This window comes from Equus asinus, chromosome 10 (genome assembly GCF_041296235.1).
Source record: "Equus asinus isolate D_3611 breed Donkey chromosome 10, EquAss-T2T_v2, whole genome shotgun sequence".
In the NCBI taxonomy this organism is placed as follows: domain Eukaryota; kingdom Metazoa; phylum Chordata; class Mammalia; order Perissodactyla; family Equidae; genus Equus; species Equus asinus.
This window is the reverse complement of record NC_091799.1, coordinates 101,188,845-101,207,488: the sequence shown is the minus strand read 5'-3', so window position 1 is coordinate 101,207,488 and position 18,644 is coordinate 101,188,845. Positions and strand designations below refer to the sequence as shown.

The following is an 18,644-nucleotide window of genomic DNA, read 5'->3' as shown; positions in this document are numbered from 1 at the left end:
GCAGTCAGCTACATGAAAACCTCACCTTAGCCCCGTTGTTACTAACAGCCCAGGTAAAGCCCAGTCTTTCACTGGAACTGAAAAAAGCAATTCTTTGCTGCCAAGTAAATGGTGGATCCAACAGCAGAAAGGCATGGAAAATAATATTCTTCCAAGTAAAGGTCTGTATGCATCCAGTTTCTATAGCAGAATCAAACCTAGACTCAGGAATACCTGCTCAGAAACACCATCACGATATCATTCTATCACATTTTGCTCCCTCCCTTCCCTGAAAGATGTACTTTTAGAAAGTGGTGTAATTAGAGATACTTAACTACACAAGTATGCATGGGGGAGGCAGCGGAAGTAAAGAGATTCAGAGACTGCCAAGTAAGAGACGGGCAACCAAATTTTTTTTAAGTTACCAAAAAATCAGTGCAGCCTCAATACTCTGGTGTGCTCACACATGCCTCCACACATGCATGTGCTCCCCATATGCTTGGCATTTGCCATTCTATGTGCCTAGAAAGGGACTTTACTCCCTGCCATAATCTCTAAATTAGCCTTTCTAACCAGGAAATCAGAGACCATAAACAATAAAAAACACAAATGTCTTTATCATTCCCCCACAGATTCCCATTATTATGATGGTTGTATTGCTACGCGCAGTCTTGGCTTAAAGAGTGGAGGCTGCTATGACCAACTTCGACCCCCAGACTCTCCCTGACTCTAGTGCTAGGAGCATCTGTATCCCAAGCCCGAACTGAACATACAACAAGCCTTCTGAAAAATAAGGATGCACCTTGTACCCAAGCTCTCACAAAGACTCACACTGTGGGAAACGCTTTTAACTAACTTAAACAAGAAAGTCTTACTTGGGAAATTGACACAGCCTGAAAAAAAAAAAAGAGAAAGGATTCTCCAGTGTGAAACAAGGCTTCTGACACAACCAGCACTAAATAAAAGTTCATTGAAATAACCAAAGGGAAGGAGGGAGGGAGGTTCAGTGATCAACTGCATTTGAAAGAGCTGCTTTAGATCCACCAGGAAACAAAACCACACACAAACCTACAGTATCACCTAAATAGTGCGAGTTGTCAATAGCTTCTCAGGGGAAGGACAGGAGGTCAGAACAATATTATTAATAATTAAGCATGATTTTTTTAGCAAGTGCGGTTTTTTTTCTAAACTTAGTCAGGTGCCATCATTCTATAAAGAAAGGATCATTTATCCTGGGCATGAAGTGGACACAGTGGTGCTGCCACAAAAATAAAGCAGCCAGATCTAAACCATGAAAAACACTCCGGCGCTAAAAACGGATACTCTCATTACGCCTGCAAAATTATAGGTTGAGCAGGTGCTCCAAGCCGCCAAGGCTTCTGCTGCCACCGCGGCCTTCCTCTGTCCCAAAGCAGCCTCCTCCCCTCCAGTGGAGCTATGCGACAGGAAATGGCAAGATACATTCAACATTCAGGGAGCAGAGGCTGAGACCACTGAAGCTGTTCCAAAGCAACAGATGTGACAGTCAAACCCAGACTGGAACACTTTCCCCACACAACAATGTTTGAAAAAAGAGTGCCCCTCACGCCTGAAGGCATTCCACTGCGTAGGTTTTGTGACTTCAGGGGAACATTATCTGTGTTGCTGTTACTGGTTGATAAGTTACACTCTGAAGGCAACATCTATCCAAGTCTTTTAAAATTAGTGATGCTATAGCAGGATTTCTCAACATTGGGAGTACCAATATTTGGGGCCAGCTAATTCTCTGTTGTGGGGGCCATCCTCTGCATTGTAGAATGATTAGGAGCATTCCCTGGCCTCTACTCTCTAGACAACAGTAGCATCCAGCAATACCCCTCCAAGCTGTGAAAACAAAAATGTCTTTAGACATTGCCAATCATCCCCTGGGGAGTAAAAGCACCCCTGGTTGAGAGTCACTGCACTAGATCCATGCAATGGTATAACTTTAAAATCAAGCATTGAAAAGTACATGGTAAATCTATCTGCTGCCCTAGAATTATCATTGAGATAAAGAGTTGCATGAAGAAAAGCAGAGGCCAGAACAATACCTAAGCCCTTATTTCTTATAAAGGGTATGCATCCATATGTATGTTTCCACTGGCTTAGAAAATTTCTGGAAAGAAACATAAGACGCTGTTAATCATGCTTGCCTCTGGAGAGGGGGCTAGCATTGACACTTTACTATTCCAGTTGTTTGCAATACTCATATGCTCCTTTTCAATGGTTTTTAAAATAATCTTAACAACTTTTCATATTTTTAAAAGTCTAGCATTCAATATATTTTCAAAAATAAAACTAGGGGTCTTTTTGTTTTATTTTTTAGTCAATTTAGAGAACAAATGGGGCTCTCGGATCCCACCTGAAGCCCCAAGGCCTCAGTTGGGGGAGCTGGGTCCAAGGGCTCGATACCATCCATGCCAGCCTCAGTCAGCCCTGGCTGGGAAGCCTGTCAACTACCACCTCCTACTTCAAGTGGAAATCAGGAGAAAATGTGAGAAAGTGCCACAAGCATCCACAAATGATTGCTTGCTGTGTAGCAATCTTAGCCCTGGAACAAGATCACAGGCATAATGGACACAGGCATCATTTAAAAGGGATGTGGAGGCAAGTCCTGCCCATCGGTCTGCAGCCGTCCAGGACTGGAGGTTTCCTGCATCACGTCTGTGTGCAGTGGTCAGAGAGGGGGTGTGTCCATGTTGCATACATTTCCTTGTTTTCTCCAAAAACCTTTCATTGCATTGTTAGTTTCAGGAGTCCCATTTCCACCATTCAGAATGCACTCCACAGCTGTATGACATGAGGTCATTTGCTTCTGGGTTCCAGCTCCCCATCAGAATCACTAAGCAAATGACATGAGGAAACTAAGGAAATGTCAAAATGCAGGGTCCCAGGCCTGACTGAGACTTCTGGAATCAGAATCTCTAAGTATGGAGCCTCAGAGTCTCAGTTTTAACATGTTACCAGGTGATATCTATGAAACTTTCTGCTCATTGTAGGGGAGGAAGACATTTCCTCTACCCACTGCAGGTTCTTCTGGCCAGAGAATGAATTAAATTCACATGAGACAGAATAGCAGGAGAAAATTAAACAAAGCTTTATAACATGTATACATGGGAGAGGCTCAGGCAAGCTGAGCAACTCGCCAAAATGGCTGAAGCCACCACCTTAAATATCATATCCAGCTAAAGACACAGGAGGATGTTGGGGGTGGGAGGAGTCAATTACAGGAGGTTACCAGACAAGCACAATAAACAGGAATAAGATTATTATGCAGATTTAAGTCCTTGCATTCTCTATTAATAGGAGTTTCTAGAGATAAGGTCATCTCCCTTCTTCCTGGTACAGAGAGGAAGACAACTTTACAGATGGAGATTTCCCTTACAAATGTAAATGTCTCTTAACAAAAGGGTAAGTAAATTCTACTTTTCAGTTCCTTTCCTGTCTGCAGTGTATTAAAAGTAACCAGCCCCAAATAATCCTCATGCCAAAGAGACAGATCTTGGGGTGGCCAATTCCAGGCCCCCACATCATCAATTTCTTTGATTTTCAGGTTGAAATCAGCATCCGATGTAAAATGTAAGTGACTTTCCCAAGTCCTGAAATCTAAGAAATTTCTCAAAATTCTCCATGAAATCAATCTTGAAACAGTCAAGAGAAGTTTATTCATCAAAAAAGAAGTGTCTTGGGGCCAGCCTGGTGGCGTAGTGGTTAAGTTTGTGTGCTCCGTTGCGGTGGCCCAGGGTTCGCTGGTTCGGATCCCAGGCACAGACCTGCATACCACTCATCAGCCATGCTATGGTGGCATCCCACATAAAAAGCAGAGGAAGACGGGCAAAGATGTTAGCCCAGCAACAATCTTCCTCATGAAAAAAAAGGAAGATTGGCAACAGATGTTAGCTCAGGGCCAATCTTCATCACCAAAACAAAACAAAAAAAGAAGTGTCTCAATCACTCACGATGTTCCAAGATATATTTAATATCCTCAATTATAGTCCTTTGGGCTGACTGCCACATAGATAATTAATTGCTTTACACAATTTGGGGTCCTTGGGCGAAAGAACTAGTCACTGCCTAGAATGCCAAGGTGACATGTGACAGGTTCTGGAAGCATGAGGAAGGTTGTGCAAGGCAATGAAGTGGAGAAGCAAGAACAGAACAACTCCAGCAAGGAGTTCAGTGTGGCTTAAGCATAGAGGATGTAGCGGGGAATTCAGGGATCAAGTTACAAGTTAAGGTGATACTAGGCTATTGACCCAGAAGGCCTTACCTTTCCTCTCAGCTTGACTAAACTTTAGGCACATTTCTTCCTGACACTAGGCCCTTGCACCTTCCTTTTCTCAGAGCACTTACTTTAGAAAACTTAGAATTGTAAATTCTTTCTCTCCGCCTTCGAGATATACATCGTCTCCCAACCTCTTGCCAGTTTTACAACCCAGGATTCTTCTTCTCAAAGACCTGGGAGCCATGCTTTTGAAAGGTGATCCTCAAGAAAGATAGCGTCCCTGTCTCCCAGTCTCTGAGGGAGGGGAGGAGCCTACCTTTGATAAGCACCAATTAGCAAAGAGACGATCCAATCACATTGACCAACCTCCCCCATCCCAACATCCCCGGTACTTTTCCATTAGTTCACTCCAATGCTTAAAAACTCTTCCACTTCTGGTTTAGCGGAATTGAGTTAATCTCTCTCCCCTATTCTAACAGTCTTGACCCCTTCTGCAAGAGTCTTGAGCAAAGTCTTGCTCCACCATCTATTTTCCTTTGACAATTTTTCTTTCACATTATTGAAGGAATCTGCATACAAGGAAAGTCTATTTCTCAACTTTATCTCAAAGGCAATGAGAAGCCAGTGAGGTCTGAGAGCTGGGGTACACGGATCTGAGTGGCTGTATGCAGAGGTAATCAGATTACCAGTGTGCAGACAGTGTGGACTCAGAGATTTAACCACTGGGAGTCAGAGTCGTCATGAGGCCATGAAGGAATTATGCCTCAAACTCTCAATGTGGTTGCAAAGCACAGAAAAGGACAGCTCCAATATTTGGGGGTGGGGATTACTGATGAGATAGAATTTGGCAGCTAACTAGGAGAGAAGAGGAGTGAAAGAAAAAGAATTCAGAATGATTCTGAGATTTCTAGCTTGGGAACCAGGTAAATGTATTTATAGACAAAGATAAGGAAATCCAATTACCAAAGAGTCATTAAATGAATACAATCTGCTCTTATGTTACTATAAAGTTATTATTTTCAGTGTTTATCATAAATATTTTAGAGTTAATGATCTGGGATGGGTTTCACCTGGGTAGTTGGCTGATTTTTCTCATTCCTCCTCTTCCCACTCAGCATTAAATAACTGGCATCCACTCTCAACAAGCATTTCTAAAATACTCTTCTAAGTCACTGCCAAGAGGGAGAGTGTGTTTCAGATCAGTGTGTCTCAGATTTATCACATGAGTGGGCAGATGTGAGAGAAAAGGAGAATGAGGTTTGGCAATCACAATACAGAGCCGAGTTTCATTATTCTTAGTGAGTTCCAAAAGACAACAGACAAAGGCATCCTCATAAATGATTGTCCAAATCAATTCTCCTCCCGCGACACAAGTTTCAGCCCTTTTCATTTTATGGGCCATACAAAAGAAAAGGACCCAGATGCCAGGAACAGGGAAACGAGTTGCATGAACTGTGCTAAGACCAGATTAACATCTACCTACCCCCAGGTTATGATTTCGGCACTTTCTACCACCATGGGTGGGAGCTTCAGGGCACTGGCTGGAGGATTCCAAGGTCTGTTTTGCCATGCTACTTTGCAGAACTCCACAATTAGCAAAGTGGGAATACTGGAAAAAGTTTCTTTGTTTCCTGGCACAGCCTAGAGGACTGAAAGCATGGGTGGCTTTCTACCTTGACAGAATTTGGTAAATAAGCCCCAGGAGCCTCTAAGCCAGAATCAAGCCAAGGCAGGTAGCAGCAGCTCTGTGCCTAGGGGCGGGAGCCAGCGGGGCGGAGATCTAGGCAGGCCTGAGCCCATCCTGGCCCAGCGTGGGTCTGGCGTCAGGCCTGCAGGAGGCTGGTCTCAATGTGGAATCACTAAATGCTACAAATAAGGGAACAGTGAAGATGAAAGTTTTATAGGTTTCATAGTAATAACACCATTCAGGGCATGAAAACTTCAAAGTCCTTTTACTAACAAAGTCCAACTAATCCTAACTACACCCTAGTGAGCCAGGTAAGCAAAGAAGGACTATTATCCCCATTTTATGGAGAGCACGGAGAGGGAAGCAGCTTGCTCAGGGCTATAGGAAGATCAGTGTTACTCACATCTTGGTAACTACCAAGTCCAGATTCGGGCAGCACACTGCCTTGAGCGCCTGCAGTGACTCATGCTGCAGCTGAAAATGCAGGGAGGGTCAGCTGAGGAGTCTTTCATTACCTAGAATGGAACTTGTGATTAGATTTTATTCAAAATAAAAGAAGTAGACATTGTTTTCAGTTGTAGCTTTAATAGCACTAAATGACAGTAATTTTGCCAAATTAGAAATGTCTGACTTGAGAAGCTGGCAGACTCCTCTATTACTGGAATGTAGACTGTATGATTTTGATAAATCTCATCCAGAGCTGGACCAGCTTCCTCAGGCCTTCTCCCTGATGGTGGCTCCTACATTCTACCACTTTCCATGGCAACCTAAAAAGTGTAGATATGAGCACTAAACATTCCTTAGCAATGTTTTTATCTTCCCTTAAATAAATTAGACTATTTTTGTGAATATTTATTTATTGTAAAAATTTTGGAAACTACAAAAAAGTAAAAAGAAAATAACAATAGTGAGTGATCTCTTGGTGATGGATTATAAATGATTTCTCGTAATATTTGTATGTTCTAACTGTAAATCTTTATTCATGTAAATACATTTCTATTATGTACAACTGGGGTTACTCTACCTATTTTTACCCAAATCTTTGCCTATTATTCAAAAACGGCTACATCCCATCAAATGGATGGTTATTTAGCCAATCTCCAACTGCTGGGTATTTTGGTAGTTTCCAATTACTGCCTTCATGATAAACATGTCTCATAAATCTTTCTGATTATTTCCCTAGGACAAATTTGTAGAAGATAAATCACTGAGTCGGTGGATTCATACATATTTCAAGCCTTCCATATACACTAATATATTGTTCTCTAACCTGTTGTATCAATTTCCACTTTCATATGCTTTAAGAGATTAGTTTTCTGATCCCTCCAAAATTTCTCTACTGGTGGGGCTTATGAGTGGCACTAAGTTGCAAATCATGGCTAGGGCATTTGGCATAAAGCCATGTCTAAAGGAAGCATGGATTTTAGTCAGATGGAATACTTATTTGGGGCAGTTAGTGAGGACTGCCAGAGAATACAAAAAGCTAACATTTCCCCATCCCCAAAAAACCCACCATCATTCATAAAGCAACTACTGAAAACAACTCACAGGTAAGGGCTTGCAAGGAAAGTGTCCCCATTTTGCAGTTGAGAAAACTGAGGCTCAAAGAGATTCTCTACTTGGTTGATGAGCCAGGATGCCAGTCCTCAGTTGTCTGCTCCATCCCACTGAGCTATAAATGGGAATCCTAAAAGTGCCAGGGACCCTGAGCAGGGTGGGTAAGAGGCCCTTTGCGTTCATGGCTATTTTCCCTCCTCTTCTTCCAAATTACCAATGGCGGAAAAGTTTTCAATCTCAGATCCAAAGTCACCTCCATCCTGCAGCGAGCCCCCAACAGGCTTGTGTTGAAGAAATACTTTGTAAGAACCTTGGGGATTTAGCCTACTTTTATTTAAACCCTAAGGCACCATGGTTTAGAGGGCAAGCATTGAGTCAGCCCCCTATGGATTTTAGTCCTGGCTCTGTCACTTACGGTATGTGTGACTTTGGTCACACCACTCACTCTTCATTTGTTAAATGAAGATGAGTGAGAGTTAAAGGAGGAAGTGCGTGCAGAGGGGGTATCCCAATGGCTTGAACATGGTAAATCCTCAAGAAATGGCAGCTAGTAAAGTAGACACATTAGGAGAATGCCCGCTGTTGCAAACAAGGTAATGAAGACGTAGCACAGGCATTCTACTCAGAAGGAGATAGAAAGAAATCCAGCTTGCACACACAGTAAGCTCTATCCACATGATGCTAGGGTATTTCCCCGGGCTGCATTACCCCAGCAGGCACAATTAGAAAAGTTCCAAGAGTGGCGAATTCTTTGTGCCTGCAGTGTTTGTCTCAAAAGAATTCTGCGGTAATCTCCTGCAATGGCTAAGAGCTTCGGCTCTGAGAAAACAGACAAAACTAGATACCACAAGCAACTCTGTCCAGCACTACTGTGCAGCCTTGAGCACTTACTCATCCTCTGTAAGCCTGTGTGTAACATAAGGACCATCGCAGTACCTACCTGCTGTGAGAAGTAAATGAGATAACACTACACGTGCAAAGGTTAGCATGACAACGCCTGGCACATAAAAAACTAATTACAGATATGGTAATCATGAACGCTGTTCACCTATCTTCCTGGGGGCTCTCCTCCTAGGAGGTGGGACCTCCTTACCTCTTTGAAATTAGCCACGGCCACATGATTTCTCTGGCAGATGTAAGTAGAAGGGACCCATGTCCCTCTGGAAGCCTTTATAAGTCACTGTTCGATATTGCACGTTCTCTTCCTCCCTATCACAATGACCCTCAATGCTCCAGGTGACAGCAGCCCCAGAAGTCAGCCTGCCACCTGGAGCAAGGATCTCCCAGGTCTGGGAGCAGAGCCTCCACTAACTTCATATGCACAAAGAGCAGAAATGAGAAAGACATTTGTTATTTAAAGTACGAAGATTTGGGGGTTGTCTGTTTGTAACCTGGTCCATTGGATTGATGGTGACATTAATGGAGTAATTTGTCAGGCTTGTCCAGTAGAGCTGGAAAACAGATCCTAGTGTTTGGTCAAACCATTAATAAGTATGAGGAGGACTTTCTCATTTAGAGGAGGTGGCTGAGGAGAAAGGCTTTTCCAGAGCCAGGTGAAGTTGAAGGGGAGACCTTGGCGCAGGACCCTGTGGGACCGGATTCTGCTTTCTCCCCAGTAAGGCTGAGTTTGATTTAGGAACTAGGAGAACCCAATTCTTTCACATCCATAGATCGCATCCCTAAAGCTACATGAAGGGCGATTTGGGTGCCTTGAGGAGGAATGAGTGATAGGGACTAAAAATGACTGGGATGATGTCTCAGTTCCCACAGGACTCCACCTGTGGCTCTCCCCGCAGCACTGCCAACAGGGCACCTGCACAGAAACCTAGTTAGCAGAAGCTGCACAAAGATAGAATGATCCACTCCTGCCCAGAGTGCACATCCCAGCTCCCAGAGGTTTCTGTATCACCGATGAGTCAATCAGGGAGAGAATGATGCTGTGGCCTCTTCCCACCAATCCATAACCACCAGAAAGACAGGAAATGCTTCAGTACCAGATTTAGAACTAGCCATGACTTCAGACAATTCAAAAAGATCGTTTCCAAAGCAACCGGTTTTTGGTTCGATTAGAATAAGCAAAAGAGATTTTTTTTTTAAATATCCAAAGCATGTAGCATAACTAACTCTTACAAGGCACGTGTGTTATGTTGAATAACTGTTGCTAGTAGCAATTTTCTCAACCAATAAGTCCGCATGTATCCCTTTTAACAAGATTCATTAAATACCTAGCTGAACGATACAGTTATAAGCAAACTCATTTACTCAAAATTAAATGTTCTGCGGTACATTTTTATTTCCAGTTTCGCTTGAAGGAAGAACACAGAAAAGTAGAAAAAGTAACAACCTGCTACTCTTAGTAAAAGGATGGGATGCTCTTCACAGTATAATATCTATAATGCAAATTATTAAAAATGGAGCTAGACATTGTCCAACTAAAGAAAGAGGTATCAACTCACTTCTTTTCTCTCTCAAAATCCATAGTTAGTCGCATGCTTTCTAAAGGCATCCGGCCTATGGGAAATCTTTCTTCTACTTTTTCTCTAAAAGCTTGGCAGGGTTCGGCTTTGTTTTGCTTTTGTTTTTCTTCTATCTGCCTCTTGACACTTTTGAGCACAAAAAAGACATCATATAGTGAGTGCTCGGTAAGAGTTTTTTGTTTTGATTTTTGTTCTTTTATGGCACCCCCTGATAACATTATGTGACTTTGGAAATCAACTCTGTACTGTGCGAATAAGGTATGAAATGAAAAGTTCCTGCCCTCTGTTCAAAGAACAGAGTTAGTCCTATTAAAGCTGTATTGTATTTTCACTGTATTGCTCTATAGGCACAGAAATAATCCTTAGCTAGCTCTGAGGCAAACAGTCAAAGGAATTGTCTCAAAGAGCAGACCCCGAGGGGATAAGAGGGTTGGGAGGTGAAGGCGGGAAGTAGCAAAAAAAAACTAATAATAACTTTTGTTCACTTCCAGATATGTTCTCAATGTTTTCATAGGTCTTTTTTCCCTCATTGTATAATCTGCATATATCCATTGCAGAAAATTTATAAAAACATATAAAAATAAAGGAAAAAATGATTCATAATCTCACCACCAAGAGACAACACCATTATCATTTTGGTTCATTTCTTTCTGGTCTTTTGTCTATTCATAATTATTTTTAGAAATATATATGTACAATACATAAAGTTATATGGAATTGATATGATAGAGGATACCTTCCCACGCATATAAAGTGAAATCCTTTAAAAGCAGGATTTTTAACAATTGCGTGATAGTCACGTTATTTATGCAGCATTATTCACTTAATTGTTTCCTTACTGGTGGTCATTTCTTTGCTCCATATTTTAAATTGTTTATTTTTTTCTGTTTTCCTATCTATTTTCATAATTAACAAGAATGATAAAAACAAGTTTAAAAAGAACTTTAAAAGTCTACCTGTAAGGAACAGTTTTACCTGTGAATTATGCAGCTTTAATTAATATATCCCATTGGCTGAATATGAAAATCTGTAGTAAAAATGAGGAATACTAACTGACAAATAAATCCAGTACAGACCAGTAAAACAGCAGGGAATTATGACCCTGGGTTCTAACTCTCCAGGACAGACAGAGATGGGGCTGCCAAGACCAAGTAGCCAGTCAAAGGGAGGGAATAGGCAGGGCATAAAGATTTGACCCTGAAACTTTGTCCAGATCTGAGGTTCATTATATTAACTTGGGAGAGGAGTGAAAAGGGAGAAAGAGGAGAAAAGGAAGGAAGGAGAAAGAGACCTGGGGAAAGAAGGAAAGGAAGAGAGAATGAAGCAAGCCAGGGAGAAGGGCTGGCGGAGGTGGTGTGCACAGCCCACGGCAGGCTGGCACAGGGCTCCTGCCGAAAGCCCAGCCTGTCCAGCTGGCACAGAACGAACACATGAGCCTCTGCACATGGGTCCTGGGGAATCAGGAGCCAAGAACTGGAGAACTGATGCGCTCTCATGGGCTGGGGGCAGAGGGTCAGATTAGAGGGTAGGAGTCTAGATGCTGGAAGCTGGAACAGCAGAGTTGGGAATCAGTGATCAACAGGGTCACCAGAGTGACAAGTCCATCAGTGACAACAAGGAAAGAAGCCTTCTGTAAGGTGAAGAGTTCAGTCCCTCAGAGTTGAGTTCCAATGATCTGATTCCATGAGCAGAAATGACTTTCCACTGAGTCAGAGCTTCTCAAGAACACCCAGCTGAGGCCAAGTTTGAACGTGTGGAGCAGGGCTGAGCCTGAAGGCAAGGTTAAACCAAAAAGCCTGCCAGTCAAAGGGCTTCAGGAGGAACAGGCAGATACCAGGCACACCAACTATGATGGACATGAATCGAAGGCAAGGATAGACCTTCCAACCCTGAAACAGGAGTGTGGCTTGAAAAAGACCGAGGAGTAAATAGGCATGTCTGAGAAGCACATTAACTGTTTTTTTTTTTTTTAGGACATTCTGATACTTCATCTGAAAGAGTCTGTGTGTGTTTTAAAGATTTATTCATTTGCTAAGTAATTAGGAGAGGAATACCCACCATGTACAAGAGGCTATGGAATCAATCTTCTATCTCAAAGAACCGGATTTTGCCATCATCTCAGAATCATCTCCATCATCAGGGTAGAAATGGCTACTCTGCTCTGCACAGCAGGGATGCGGCAGAGTGTAGGGCCACCTGCTCCTCCAGGCAGCCCCTGCCTACCTGTCCTGCCGTCACTGGCCACCCCAGCCCACTCTGGCCAACTCTTGTGGGTCACTGGATTCTTAAACATGGCAAGCCTCTTCCTGTCTCTGAGACCTCACACACTGGAACACTCCCCACTTCTCATATGGTTGGTTCTTCCTCATTCTTCATGTCTACGTTTAAATGTCATTTCCTCAGAGAGGCACTTGTGGACAGCCCTGTCAGAACCTTCACTGTGCCCATTTCCTCCACAGCCCTTATCTCAATTTTAATGACGGATTCAAGTCTCTGTTTCCTTATTTCTTTTCTGCTTCCTCAACTAGACTTTAAAAACAAAGGACCATGTGCTTCATGCCCATTAATATATTCCCAGTGCCTGTCTTGGAGGAGGCACTCTGTGAACACATTCTCCAATGTGAGCATTTCAGACTGTGACACACAGACAGGAAGTTTTGATGAAAAATGCAGAATTTAAAGTAACATTTATTTTCTATTTCATAATATTCAAAAAATATTTTAGAAATATGCAAAAAATAATTCACCTGCACACTACCAAATGACTTCATTTCTTCTACTGTAACCTAATTATCCAGAGCAACAAATTAAGGACCCCAAACTAGAAAATGGGATTAAAGTGGCCAATAGGTATTTCTTTAAGTTTGACTAGAAGCTACTCTACAGCAGGAAAATCATCTCATTCATCATTGTGTCATCAGTGCCCAGCACAGCAACTGGCGATTAATAGATGCTCAATAAATGTGCTATCGATTAAGCTTTTCCATTTTAAATTAATATATGGTCGTTATCTTTAAAAGTGTAGAATTACATAAAGTGAAAAGAAAATCTCCCCTCCTTCTCCCCAATCCAACTCATTGGATGGAGGGAGCCAACGAGAACAGGTTGGATGTCTACTCTTTCAGACATTTTCCCTGTATTTATGACCAACATACAGACACGAAGGGACTACACATGCTCTTTTGTAATCTACTTCATTCACTCAACATACCATACACGTTTCCATGTTTGTAAAAGTAGATAGGCTCCATTCTTTTTAAAGACCAGGTATTACCCCACACTTTATCTAACCAGTCCCTTCCTGTGGATATTTGGGGGTTTTCCACTATTAAAAATAAGAAAGCAATGAATATCTTGTACCACTGCACAATTAAGTGGGCACAAATACAGATAAATCCTATATGCAGAATTGCAGGGTCAATTAACGTTGACAGATACTTCCTAAACCGCCAAACGGCTGTTATATTCACATCAACACTTGCACACATTGGGGATTTCTATGTTTTTAATCTTTGCCAATCTGATAGGTGAAAATCAGTTGACAGTTTAAATTTCCTTAATTATGAGTGAGGCTGAACCACTTTTCATACTGTTAGCTGTCTTCCGTATTTCTTTTCTAACTAATGAAGGCTATCTGACGCCTCCATGCCAAGTAAGATGCTAAGCACTTGAGAGTGATGCTGGAAGAGTAACAGCCTCTGAGCAGCAGGCTGTATGGAGTCCGGAGTCCAGTCCAAACTGGAGCAGAGGCCAAACCACCCTGTGCACTGCCTCTTGAGCTGAATCAGCCTAACTCATCCCTAACCTTACCCAAGCTTCAGGATAAAATGCCTTATTATTGTTTAAATGCAGGTTTATCATTTCAGCTCATGCAACTCTCCATTATTCTTTGCCAAAACTTTTAATAAGATACCATACCATAACTTTTAAAAATAAAAACCCTGGTTATCATTTGAAAATAACAGAGCTGCTTCTGTTCCCAATGGGTACAAAGCAAGGACACAGAGCAGAGGTGGTGGGACAGGTGCAGGCTCTGCTGTTTATAAGCTGTGAGTGCTGGACACACAGCTTATCACTTCTGAGCCTCAGTTTCTCATCTGTAATGACATCAACCTTGTAGGAATGCTGTGAGAGTAGGAATAAGATAAGGACAGTGCTCTGCACCTTCATGTGAATGAAGCGCAAAAACAGAAGTGGTTATTATGGGCAACATGAGACAAGGCTTTCTTCAAGCTGTACGATCTCTCTTCAGGCATTATTTCTGACTTCTCACCAGGAATACAGAACAAGAGGAATATGTGCTCTCTGTCCCCACCATGCATCCGGTCTACAATCTCTTCATCACAAGTAGCACCTCAGGCTGGGAATCATCCTGGGGACAGTCAAGCCCCCACAAGCGCCACCTCCGCAGGATGGTGCTGCCAGCAGAAGGTTGGGGTGTGATGACATTCATGCTCACTCACATCATTACCCCATTGCCAGCATGGTGCCTGAGGACACCTGGTACTCATAAAATACCTCTCAGATGAAAGAAAGAAGGATGTGCCCACCCAGGAGGCTATCTGACAAATGCTGTTTTTGTCTGTTTCTCCTTTAGAATCTATCTAAACCAAGGGTTCTCGACCACCACACTACTCACTTCTCTGTTGAGGGGATTGTCCTGCACATTGTAGGACATCTGGCAGCATCTCTGACCTCTACCCACTAGACAAAACTACACAATCCCCCCAACTGTCACAATTACAACTGTCTCCAAACATCACTAAATGCCCTTTGCAGAGCAAAATCATCCCCAGGTAAGAACCCCTGGTTTCCAAGACTAGAGAAAAACAACCAAATACATTTTTGTTTATTAAAAAAACACAGGGGCCGGCCCGGTGGCATAGTGGCTAAGTTTGCGTGCTCAGCTTTGGAGGCCTGGGGTTCGCTGGTTCGGATCCTAGGTGCAGACACAGCGCCGCTCGTCAAGCCATGCTGTGGCAGCATTCACATAAAACAGAGGAAGATTGGCAACAGATGTTAGCTCGGGGCCAATCTTCCTCCCACACAAAAAAAGATACAGTGCTGAAAATTCCCTAATTTTTGCTATGTTCCTGAATCCAAAGCTGTTTTGAAAGCTCAGCCAATAACACAAGCTATAAGTTAGCAAACTAAGTCATCGGGCGTATTTACAACTGATTGGAGAATATTAACCGCCTGAGGCAAATCAGTCATTAGCTGCTGCAGATCTGGAGGGGGACACAGCATTAATAATTCAATAAAGGGAAGGCTGCAGGCAATAAAACGTTAGGGTTATTTATTTAGCCAATTAGATCCGCTTTTGGTGGCAACCTTGCTTCTGTGAGTATGACTAAGTCATGTGTATTCTTCAATTAATCAGGAAAATTGTCCATCGCAAGTCTGCTCTTACTGCCTTTCAGCTGGAAGATGGGCGGCACAAGCAGTCCTCCAGCCTGCAGAGGAGGGAGAAACCAGCTCAAGAGAGTAGCAGACTCATAACTTACCTGCCTCTCGTGGAACAGAGAGACGCACGGAGAGGTGTGTAAATGACACGCGTCAGCCACAGCCTTCACTGCTCCACTCCTTTCTAACTTTATAAACTAAGACAGGGATGAATCAACCAGGTGAAATTTAGATTCAGTGACATGTGGACAGGCCCGGTGCATTCCCATTAGTAATGAACCATCCTATCTTAACCACTAAGAGTCTGGAAAACATGGTATAAAATTCTCGTCTGGTGTCACCAATGCATGATTGTTCTTGTTTACACTTTGCACTCAATTTAGGGTATGGGAACGATGGGTCCCTGAAGGGGACCTTTTTGGTTGTTAATTTTGGCCTAGGTCACAATGTGGAATGTGTCCCTGTCACCGACTGCTTGTCAATCTGGAGTCATTTCTGAGCCCTACAGACTATGATGGCCAAATGGGGGAAAAATATCACCACCAAGAAAAACTATCTAAACCTACACAGTTCTGTTCATTGGGACAAACAACTGGAAATTTTAGAGATTTCTGCCTAAACTGTTAAAGATTTAGAGATTTCTTTTTCCTCCCTTTTTTTTTTTAGTTGCTTAGAACCTTACTTCTTCCATTTCTAGTCTATATTTCACTTCCTTTTCCCTTTCCCTCTTTCCAGTTCATGTTTTTGGTTCCACTCATTTGTTTAGAGGCCAGATTTAACCATAACAGGAAGTGCATATAAGCTCTTAGGAGCCACAGCAGGCCAGAGACTTAGGAAGACCAGGTGCTCAACAAAAGGTCACTGACAAGATTCCATTGAGGAGATGCCCTTATCATAGACTCATCCTCCGATCTAAACAAAGAGCCCTATACACCCCCAAGAAAGATTTCTAAAGCACAGACACATCTATGTCAGCCTTCCTGGAGACACGGTGTCAGTCAAATGCCCCTGATGAAGGAACAAAATGAAAATCATATCTCCAAACCATTTGTTTCACTGCAATTGAACTGATGGTTCAGTAAACAAAATCCAGAGTCTCAGCTCCTCATGAAATTTCACTGACCCCAAAAATTATCTTTGTCAACCTAAACATACTTTTCTTTTGTCTTTTAATGTGATTTTGGTTGTGTGCGCCAAGGCCAGTGGTATACACAGGCAGATGCAGTTGACAATGCTGTGACCTGAAGGCTGGACAGGGCCTGACATTCCCTCCATTTAGGTTATGAATTTGTCTAGCTCCGGAAGATCCAGAAGACCTTTGCCATGTTTTCAAATGTGGCATCTATGAAAAGTAGCCAATTAATTCAACACAATCGCAGGGCCTTATACCAAGGGAATTGCATGCTCTCTAATGCAGATCAGCAGCTGATAGGAAGGGAACTCAGGGCAAATAAATTTTTTTTTTTTTATTAATGTTATGATAGATTACAACCTTGTGAGATTTCAGTTGTACATTTTTGTTCGTCATGTTGTGGGTACACCGCTTCCCCCTCTGTGCCCTCCCCCCACCCTCCCTTTTCCCTGGTAACCACCGATCAGATCTCCTTATCAGTATACTAATTTCCACCTATGAGTGGAGTCATACAGAGTTCGTCTTTCTCTGACTGGCTTATTTCGCTTAACATAATACCCTCAAGGTCCATCCACGTTGTTGTGAATGGGCCAATTTTGTCTTTTTTTATGGCTGAGTAGTATTCCATTGTGTATATATACCACATCTTCTTTATCCAATCATCAGTTTCTGGGCATGTAGGCTGGTTCCTCGTCTTGGCTATTGTAAATAATGCTGCAATGAACATAGGGGTGCAATGGACTCTTGAGATTTCTGATATCAGGTTCTTAGGATAGATACCCAGTAATGGGATGGCTGGGTCATAGGGTATTTCTATTTTTAACTTTTTGAGAAATCTCCATACTGTTTTCCATAGTGGCTGTACCAGTTTGCATTCCCACCAACAGTGTATGAGGGTTTCAGGGCAAATAAATTTTGATTGAGGAAAGGGAGAAAAGTTAAGAACACAAGACATTTCCTGGAACGGATATCCTAGAGATCATTCTTGGTGGGAGGGAAATGGGAGAGAAACAGCCCCTGAAAGGCAGCCAACAATGATGGTGTGGACACTGGTCACTGGAAGGGAATGAGGGGCATCAAGTGGTGTGCTGGTCGATATTTAACAACTGATTTCTAAGGAGCCCTGATCTGTAGTACTTACCAAGTTCCTCAGTGTAAATTCTCCCACCATGGCCTACTTCAAGCTACCAGCAGGATGTCACTGGACAGGGAGATGGGAAGAGATGCACATGATTGGCTCTCAGGAGGTGATAAGATCAACTCCAACACACCCACCAGTAGTAAAGGAAGTAAGAACTGAAAAGGAACTGGGCAGGGGACCTGAGACCCGTTGCCTCTGTTTGGGGATTTGCTCTGTAAGGGGCTTCAATCTTGACACAACTGGGCTTTACTGATCACTTATTCTAGGACCTTAAATGAAGTTTCTTGCCTTTATCAAACTCTTAGGAGTTTAAAAATTCATGAAGAGCACATATTAACTTAAATCCAAACCTCAAAGGACTGTTCATTTTTTTCCAGTTGTGACCATACTGTACTAAATATTGCATGAAATTATTATGGCACCAATTTGGATTCAGACGCACATTAGCTATGCAGAGATTTCCCGTTAACGACATTTGTTGAGGAAGGATTTTCACCTTCCCATTCTGAGACTTCTCAGTGCCTCTTCACCTCTCCCTCTATCACTCCTTTCTCTCTCTTTCCCTTCTCTCCCATGATGCTCTTTCTTTTTGGGGCTCCTTCCATCTCTTTTCCATCTCTCTTTCTCAGTCTCTCTCTATATCTCTCTCAATTTCTCCCTCTCTCCTTTCGCTCTCTTCCTCCATCTCCTCCTCCCCTTCCTCTCCACCCCCCATGTCTCTCTGTCTGATTCACATTCTTCTCTCCATTTCTCAGTAAGGAAAAACTTTCTACTACCATCCTCATGAAATGCCGGCAACCCAGGCCCTGGCTTCCAACCATGCTTAAAGGAGTGGCATTCCAGGTTGTAGAGCTCACAAGAAGAGGAAATGAAAGTACACACAGCAAAATACCACTCATAACAAAAGACTCAACAAAGCTCCCAGTGCACAAAAAAGTATGCCTCACCCATACGGACTTCATGTTACAAATCAAGAACAAATACAGCATGACAGAATGTACAGACCCAGGAGAGTAAGTTATCAA

The 18,644-nt window shown here is 42.6% G+C and overlaps 1 protein-coding gene across 4 annotated transcripts in view; it reads right to left on the bottom strand.

Annotated features, from left to right (window-relative positions):
• Positions 1-18,644, bottom strand: part of SEMA5A (semaphorin 5A) — a 460,083-nt gene that overhangs the window by 365,840 nt on the left and 75,599 nt on the right. For 2 of the 4 annotated variants that reach the window (XM_070519876.1, XM_070519878.1), the window contains exon 2: positions 6,313-6,424. The exons of the other annotated variants lie outside the window; for them this stretch is intronic. The gene's annotated coding sequence lies outside the window, so the exon portion shown is untranslated. The remainder of the gene's footprint in view (positions 1-6,312; positions 6,425-18,644) is intronic. 4 annotated transcript variants of the gene reach the window in all.